Source organism: Anthonomus grandis, chromosome 2 (genome assembly GCF_022605725.1).
Source record: "Anthonomus grandis grandis chromosome 2, icAntGran1.3, whole genome shotgun sequence".
Lineage (NCBI taxonomy): Eukaryota > Metazoa > Arthropoda > Insecta > Coleoptera > Curculionidae > Anthonomus > Anthonomus grandis.
The window spans coordinates 29,581,034-29,591,250 of NC_065547.1; positions in this window are offsets into that span (position 1 = coordinate 29,581,034).

Genomic DNA, 10,217 nt, shown 5'->3' on the forward strand with positions numbered 1-10,217 from the left:
AACCTAAAAAAGTTCCTCTAAACCCGTAGTGCTCCAATTTAATAATTAAGATATTACACAGTCGAAAGCTTTAGAGAAATCGCAAAAAATTGTTGCTGTCTATTGATCGTTGTTTAGACAGAAGTATACTCTACTAAAAATGGAAAACAGCATCATTGGTACATTTGTTACTCAAGAAACTAAATTGATGGGGATGTTCATTTTATATTTAACCAGAAAAAGAAAGAAAGAAAGAAAATGTGCTATATTACGTAAGAATAATCTTGTGTACGAGCATCCTACAAGCTAAAAAAACAAAACAAAAATACAATTTCAAAAATTGACAAAACAATGAACAAAATTAAACACAAGAAGACAAAACTTTTTTAACATACTTGAATTTAAGATAACTAAATAAATCAATCAATTACTAAATAAAGGTAAACTTGTTGACAAAACTAGAGAAAAAAAACTTTCCAACATGTCCAAGGTTAAAGTTAGGTGAACATCATTTACACGACGAGTCAAATGGCCAGTGTCAGAGGGTAGTTTGGGAATTTTGTGAATAAGAGCAGCTGTTTCTAAGATAAAGAGTGAAAAAAGAGTTAGGATTTTTTCAGAAATAAAGAGGGGTTTGCAAGAATCTCTTAACTTAGCAGAACACAGGTATCTAACTGCTTTTTTTTTGAATAACAAAGACAATGTTAAGTAGCCCCTTATTGGTTAAACCCCAAAAAGGCAAGTTATACCTAATATGAGATTCAATAAGTGAAAAGTACACTGAACGTGCAACCACCCCTCCCAGCTCTTGTTTTGCCATTCTTACTGCAAAACATCCAGAAGATAATTTCCTAGCTAAATGTAAAATATGATCTTCAAACCGAAGGCGACCATCAATGGTAATTCCTAGGAACTTGCAGTACTCTTTATTCTGCAACAGGGAATTTTCGTCAAACATCAGACCCTGAACATCGCACTTAAACCCCATATTAGACGTCTTTCTTACATTAAACACGAGCCTGTTGGAAGCACACCACCCTGATAAAATCTGAAGGTCTTCAAGGATACAAGTCTTAATATAATCAGAATTTTTATGGCTCCATAGTATGGTGGTATCATCAGCAAACTGAACCACCTTGCCCCGCAGTTTTAATGAACTCAAGTCATCCACATACAGTAAAAATAACAGTAGTCCCAATATTGAACCCTGGGGAACGCCACATTTTAGGGATCTAGAAGCAGACAAACGCCCAGACACTGTAACCTTCTGAGTACAATTTGATAGATAGGACTCAAGCCATCGCAACGCTACGCCCCTAAAACCATATTTATCGAGCTTAGATAATATTATTCCATGATCCACACAGTCAAATGCTTTGGATAGATCACAAAACACTGCCGCCGATGACTCTCCAGAATTCAAGGACACATAGACGCTCTCCAAAAAGCTAAAAACAGCATCATGAGTCCGGACCAAAAACCATCCCTTTACCGGCTTGAAATCCAAACTGATTTGCAGACAAAATGCCATTATGATGTAAAAAGGACAAAATTCTGCTTTTTGCAAGTTTTTCAACTATCTTAGAGAGGGTAGACAAAATAGAATGAATGCTCAACCGACACTAAACTTGTTGAAGATAGTGTAATGGATCAATGTTACTACGAATGCCCTTGAGCAAGATATTAGGTATATCACAATAATAGTCTTTTAAAATGTCAGGTCTTAAATCCGGTTCAGATACTTTTCTATGGCAATGTCTAAAATCATTAATAATCGACCAACACTCTCTTTGACTATTTGATGACATATTTAAGCGATCCCTATAATAATTAGATTTTGCTGCTTTAATTGTCTTTCTGTACAGACTACGGTATAGAGATAAAGATAGAAGCCTTTTTTTAAACATTTGTTCAATGATCTTAAATAATATGGGAAGGAGTGCAATTTGTTCTTTATCACCTCCTTTATGTAGGGGAATAATAATTGCCGTCTTCAGGCAGCTAGGAATAGCTCCATTTTGAAATGACTTACTTATTATGTTCGTAAGAGGATTTAAAGGTACATTCTGGCAGATTTGAAAACATTTTTAGGGTAAGCCCATCTGTCCCAGATGGTGTTTTGTGTTATGTTATTTATTGTACTGCGAAGCTCTGCTAGTACTATTAAGGAAATCAGGTGAAGTAAGGATTGACCCAGACGAAGAAGGCCTATTTCTTAAGTTATTTACAACAGCTTATGTTTCCCTGCCAACATTATCCGCATTGGCTAGCCTCTTATTATAATAAGTATCCTTCGCAGCCCTTATGGTATTCTGATAAATTTTTCTATAAAGACATACATAATCATAAAAGAAGGCACTGTCTGAGAATGTTTTTAAGTATGATGATGAGCGCATATTCTTTGCAGATAGCAGGATTCTTTTGCGTGTATAGTAGTAGAACTGATTTTAGATATTCTAGCAGGCGAGTTAATATGCATGACAATACCGAAGGATTGTTTTGAGACTGAAACTTTTTTCTCTAATACCGAATGAGTCGAAACTAGACTGAAGAGATTATTGCCGAGAAGTCTTTGTTATTAGACAGTATCATAGTATCTCTATGAGATTAAGTACTTCTATTAAAACTAGATACTATACTATAATTTTGAACAAACACCGGTCCAGTTATATTTAGCCAATGTCAAATTTATAAACGGTCAATGGCTCGAGAAATTTTGCAGATCTCCGAATAGGGGTTTGCACAAATTTCATAGAGGCACTGATTGAATTTTTATCAGAGCCCTATTTTTAACGAAATATATAGACCAATTGTTATGGTTTCAGAGATAAATCTTCTTCAGATGCTTTTTTTAATGTAACACTGCAAATAGCCAGACGTTATGTCCTATTATCTCCCCTTTTTTTAATTTTAAGTGCTACTTTGCTAATGATGTGTTAATCCTGATTTTATAGTATAAGTTATTTGATTCACTAAATTTTATTGTTTATATAGTAAGATATAATTAATTTTGAAATTTGCAAATTAGAGGGAAGGTGTAGGTTAGTTCATTACTTTTGTTCAGCATTTTGTAATAAATTCGTATTAGTGGTCAATATATTCCGTTAAAAATGGGACTATAGTGCCAGTAATGTTATTTTATGTTTAATGTATTTTGCGTTTTTGCAGATAATAGTCTTACTCCATGTGATTCTCCTTATCCCCCCTTGGAGCTAAGTTTTAATACAAATGTCAAATTTAGAAATTAGAATCTATTATTTACGACATAGTAAATGATTTAATGGTGATGTGTTAATATTTTATCAAATTTTAAACCACTGAATAGAACTCTATGCATATGTATCAAAGATTTTTATAAAAGATAGCTATAATTTTTTAGTATGGTATAGCAGTAAGCTTAAGTCTATTATCTTGATAAAAAAGAAAGTCCACAAGCAATACAAACTTAGTAAGTCAATATTACATTATAATATTTTTTGTAAACTGAGACAACTCTGTAAATCTCAAATTCGAGAATGTTTTGTTGTGTATTCAATTAATATTCAACAAAGCCTGATAAGCGATCTAACATTTTTTTGAAAATACATCTACTCCAAAACTAAGTATCATGGTATCCTTGATTCCATCAAGTTGGGGTATATTTAGTCTGGCTAATATGACAATAACAAATATGTTTGCAACTCAATTTGATTCTGTATATTATGTCGATTCTCAGCCTTTCCAACTTTCTGATGATTCTTGTGATTTATTTAGTGCGGGTATTGGATCATATAAAGTTCAAATTACAGATATTTTTAAAAAGCTTCTTCAGATTGATTTGAGAAAGGGTCTTGGGTCAGAGGGTTTCTCGGAACATCTATGTTTTTCGGAAATGATGCTTTTGCTTTAAGTAAGCCGCTATGGCCTTGGTTAATCTCTCACTATCTTTCCAGGCATCAGGAATTTTCCCTGATGTCTGGAAACATTTTTGTTAGTTATTTGGTTAGATTAATTGAAAAATATTTTCAAGAATGTTATAGATGAGAATCAGCGTTTGGTCTCAAGTAACGTGTTGGTATACCCTGACTATATTGTCGGAGCCTTGGGTAAGGGATGCGCTGTGGAATCCAAGGCCTCTGATAAGATGGACCATTGGCTTTTGCTGGTGAAACTCGCAGGGTATAGCATGCATGGGATAATGTTGGAATGGGTAAAATATCATTTGTGTGGAAGAATATAAGTTATCAAAATAAACAATAAACAAGCGTATATCAAAAATCATTAATGTAACATCTGGTGTGGCGCAGCATGCACACTTTGCACAATTATTTTTCAGTTTGTTTATTAATGACTTATTAGCCTGTTTTTAGCATTGTGAATACATAATGTACGCAGAGATAAATGTAAATAAAACTAAGAAAATGCATTTCAATGCCAATAAATATAAATATATACACTTTAAAATATTAAATACTGCGCTACCGAATGCATATCACTCCGAGGGTAATCTTATTCAAAGGACTAATTTAATTACGGTTTTGGGTCTCTTATCTGACACTAAATTAACTTTCACGTTCAGACATCACATTCTCCCTTGTTGCAACAGAGCAAATAGAACATTGGGATATCGATAAAAGATGTATAAAAACACATTGATAAGATCTCTTTGAGAAGTAAATTCTGTAATTAATTTAATTTTTTAAAAATCCTGAAAATAACACAAATCAATGATATAAAAAAACCCGAGACTTTTAGAACACAAGTTTATTAAGAAAATATCTTCTATCTGAGCCTATCTATATGCCCACCAAGTTTGGCTAACCCTCCGCCAAACACCCTGTAGATTACGAATGAGAAAAAAAATGTATATACAGGGTGTTTCCTAACTACGGTACGAAACTATACAGGATGAATCGTTAGGTCGTTTTATGAAAAAAAGTACCTATGAACGTATGTCGGGAGTTGGAAGTCGGGCACATGGAATTACTCTGTTAGGATATCTGTCCTGGTAAATTCTTCCTGCTTCTTCCGCATTTCCATTTGCTAATCCATAAATAAAGTGCATGTCGGTCATTTCATGGTTAGTAAAATTATTCATGATGGAGTAATGAATCACTGCTAATTAACAGCTGAATTTTACTTAGAGCAATTCTATCACTGTCAGCTGGTCTCCAAAGCAGGTAGGTACAAAGGAGGTACCTGAATGGACTTGCCAATTATTTGTCATAAGAAGCAATGTATTTGTTATTTTGTTGTATTTCAAAAATCTGATAATAAAAATCGTAGAAGTTGAATGTTTATTATCATAGTAAACAAGACACAAGAGACCAAAAAGTCGTGTATTGGAGGGTGGACATTTTGCTCATGTACTTTAGGGTCGAAATTGTTTATCGAATTAATTGGTTTTTATTTCATGTTGTCGTCCATGGATAATTTTTAGAATGAGTTAAAGATACTTATATTTTTTTTTCAAAAACAAAGCCTGATATGAAGATAATATAAAGATACGAAAAAGTTGTATTTTTAGTTGCTTAAATACAAAAATAAATAAAAAGCTGCAAAACAATTATTGGCCTTGTTTTTTTCTCAACAATAAGCATGTGGTGCCCACTGACACGCCACTGGACCTAATAATTTCAAATCTTGAGTTTAGTTGTGGGATGGGATCGAAAGAATAAAAACAAACGTCACTTTATGTTCTGGCCAGAACATAAAGTGACGTTTGTTTTTATTCTTTCGATCCCATCCCACAACTAAACTCAAGATTTCAAACCTATAGGATCGCAACTAGAATTTATTGAAGACTAATAATTTCAATCTAGTTACAGCTAAATAAGCGTATAACTTCAAATAATTGCACCAAATTTCAACCAAATCGGTTTAAGGATAGTTATAGTATTTTTAAAATACCGTTATTTTTTTGAACCTTCATCGCCCTGTATCTCAGAAACAAAGCAACTCCCGACATACGTTCATAGGAACTTTTTATAACTGTATATATACAGTGCTTATTTCAAAACGATCCACCCTTAATAACTTTCTTAAAAAAAAAAAAAAAAAAAAAAAAAAATTAAATCGGTATAAGCGGAATAAGCAAATAGTTAGCGAAAATGTCTAGAAATAATGAATATTTTATTTACGCCAAACTTTGATATTTTAAATGAATAGTTTTAGTGTGGTACTTACATAATTTTAAAATTCTTACATTTTTTATAATAGATCAAAAAAAAATACAAGCAATTTAAAAGTTAAAATGTGTGGTAACAAACAGTACATTTAGTTCAAGCAAATTATTTATTTTTTTAAGTAAAGAATGTGTACCGTTATTTGCGAGAAAAAAGAGTGTCTTCAAATTTTTTGCAAAAATATTTGCAGTCTTATAATTTTGTATGTGTATTTATTTCACTTATATTTTTTGCGAAACCTACCTAATAGGTACAAAAAAACACTGCAATACCTTACATTTTTAAAACCAGGCGACTTATTATTGTTAAAACTGTCAGATTGACGCGTGCAATTTTTCAATTTTAGTTAATAAAATGGTGTATACGCTAGCCGAAAGAATAGAAATAATTTTCCTTTATGGAGCTCAAGATCGGTGTGCTCGCAGAACCGCGAGAGCATTTAATGAAAGGTATTAAGATAAAAACGTGAGCCATAAATACGTATTAGAATTGATACGAAAATTTGAAGAGACGGGATCGATTTGCAATAAGAAAAAATATGAAAATAGAGTTGTCGATGAAGCATGCCAAGTTGAAGTACTAGGACAATTTGCTATGGATTCAACTTTGTCTATACCAAAGGGCGCAAAACTAACAAATATTTCCACTGGTTCCGTACATTAAGTTTAAAAAAAAAAGTTCTTTCCTTGTAAAATTCATATATTCTTCATGAACTCGGAAAAGATGATTTTCATAGGAGAATTCAATTTTGTGAAGTAATGTGCCAGCGAATTGACGACGATCCCCATTTATTGAAGAACATTTGCTTCAGTGACGAATCGACCTTTTTTTTAAATGGCCTGGTGAACAGACATAACTGTAGATACTGGGATAATTAAAATCCGCATGTTTTTCGGGAAGGCCATACCCAATATCCCCAAAAAATTCTTGTTTGGGCAGAAATTTATGGGAATGAAATAATCGGGCCATTTTTTTTGGAAGAAAATTTGACTGGCGAAATTTATTTAAACCTTTTAGAAAATGCAATTTACCCTTCCATCATCTAATCTATGGAAAATCAAGTAGATCAACATGGTGCTATATTATTGAATGAAAATAATATACATTTTCAGCAGGATGGAGCTCCCGCGCACTACACTTTGGTAGTTCGAGAGTGGCTTGATGAAAATTTTCGAGAAAAGTGGATTGGCAGACGTGGTGCAATCGAATGGCCTGCGCGGTCTCCGGACCTAACCCCACTAGACTATTTTCTTTGGGGCTACTTAAAAAGCAAAGTTTATAAAACCCCACCCGAGAGTATTGAGAATTTAAAAAATAGAATATTTCAAGAATGCAGAGAAATTAGCGGGCAGACCCTTGCCAATGTTCGTAAGGACTTTGAAAATAGGCTTTTTTATTGTCTTGCTAATAACGGCGCGCATTTTGAACATTTAATAAAATAAATTTGTTAAACTAATTAAATTTGTTTTTCTACTCTACCGATTTACACTTTAATTGCTTCTTGGTCAATCAATTTTATTTTTTTTACAACCATTGATAGCATAATGAATGCCCTTTAAAATAATGTATCACACCATGGGGTAGCCATTTGACATACCAAAGTTTGGCGTAAATAAAATATTCATTATTTCTAGACATTTTCGCTAACTATTTGCTTACACATTCACCGATTTCATTTTTTTTTGGTACCGTTGAATAGAGAATTTTACGCTGCTTACTATGATGTATCACACGATGGGGGTTCCCATTTGACATATTAAAGTGAGGTTAGCTGGAGGTAAGGAGGTGATTGACAGAACTTCAGTAAATGCATAATTAAACGTCCCCCTGTATATCTAATTTGACGTGTTTTTTTTTTTAGAAAGTTATTAAGGGTGGATCCTTTTGAAATGAAAGCACTGTATATATTTATTTTTATTATTTTTTTCTTTTTTACTGGTGAGAGAATAATAATTGTTTAATTTGTTTTTTTAAAGGTAGCACAGGGTAAGACAAATTTTGAAATGTTTAATGAGTTAACAGTATTGGCGAGATTATATGAAAAACTTCTTTTCTATGTCGCGGAATAGTTAGTAGATGTAATTGTCTAAAGCGTCGGTGGTGAGTATTTATTCGAAACTGGACTTTACTGTATAAATATGAAGGTGTTTTTAATTTTAAAACTTTGTAACTAAGGGAAGCAAAATGTAATTTTCGACGATTGAACATATTTAACCATCCTATATCCTTAAGCTTATGAGACATATGATTTCGGCGACGAATTCCTAAAATAAGACGAAGGCATGCATTTTGCACTTTTTGAATTCTACGAGAGTCGACTTGATCTAAGCATGGTCCATACACGATATCACAATGGTTGAAACTGGATAACACTAAAGAATCACAAAGATGCTTTTGTAAGTCTTGACCTAAGACTTTTCTTTGGTTATAGATAAGTTTAAGCGTACTATAAGCTTACTTTCATTGATCAGTTATATGCTCACGAAATCGAAGATCATTTATTTTTATTTTGAGTTCCTCGCTTATTCTAGATATGTGGCTTTTATGTCCTCCAAATAAGATAACTGACGATTTTGCAGGGTTTACTTTTAAATGATGTTGTTTGGAAACTGTAATTAGATGTTGGAGATCGGTATTAATATTTTGATTTGCAGATGTTATATTATTGGCCTTAAAGTGAAAATAAAGCTTAGTATCGTCGGCGTACAAATGGTAATTACAAATTTTTAAAAAGTCTTTAAATCGGCAAGTATAAATTGTATAAAGAAGTGGTCCCAATATACTTCCTTAAGGGACACCCACAAATAGAGGTATAGTATTAGATTTGGAACTTTTCAAAACTGTTTGCTGTCCGCGATTACTCAAAAAGAAGTAAAAAGCTTAACTGCACAATTTGAGAAGCCAATATAATGCAAGATAGATAAAAGAATTTCATGACTTATGAGGTCAAAAGCTTTTGTATAGCCTAGAGCACTAAAATAAGAGCACTAAATTTATTCTTATCCCACGCTTGAAAGATATCATCAGTTACGTTAGCCATAGCTGTAGCACAGCTATATCCTTTTTCAAAAGCCTGGCTGTTTTAATGGCAAAATCTTTTTTCATTTAAAAAAACATGAAGCTGTATATCTACAATTTTTTTCCAATACTTTAGAAAATGCTTATTAAGCGCAGATCTGTTAATTCCTTAGTTTGCGATATTTTAGGCAAAGGTGTGACGTAAGCATACTTCCACATGTCTGGAAAATATGATTTAGTTAAATATTCATTTATTATGTGAAGTAAAAAAGGAATCATAAATCGACAACAAAATTGAATCATTGTAATATTAAGGTTGTGGCATCCGTATGCTTTGCTTTTTATGAATAAAATAATTCTCATTAACTCTTCCTCTGTCACTACCTTCAAACTAAATATATTTTGAGCATTATTTTTAAGATTATTTATATGAAAGTAAAGTAGATTTTGGTCTGGTTGTTAAGGATTAGTGCATGTCAATGAAAAAAAGTTATTTATTTTGTTAACATTAGATAGATGCGTTGGAATGCATCTTTGCTTATTTTTTTTTAATATTAGGTCTTTTTTAGCTCCGCTCATGTTTCCTTGAAAGATAAATTACCGTTAAATTTAGTTCTTTGTCTCTTAATTTTTGAAGATTTCTGCTATTTTCCGTAATCCAGGGAGCATATTTATATTTTCTATTTCGTTTAAAAACCTTTAAGGGAGCGTGCCTATCAAAAAACTATATTGTTTTAGTGTAGTGTAAACAAATTTTACTTTGTCGTCTATATCATTCATAGTGTAAATATTATGCCAAGGTAATGAGCATATAGGTCATTTTGAAAATTGGTAAGAGTTATGTTATTAAAAGAACGAAAAGAGAAACCTACTGGTCGTTGTTGTTTTCCTCTTGAAATTTAATTTTTAAATACCGGAAGATAGTCAGATAGGGAGACGTTTTGGACCCTAGCGTCTTCAATAATCCAATATGCTCAAAATTTGTGAAAATAAGGTCAATAAGAGTTATCGAAGTAGAGGTTATATGAGTAGATTCGTTAATTATTTGAGCAAGAT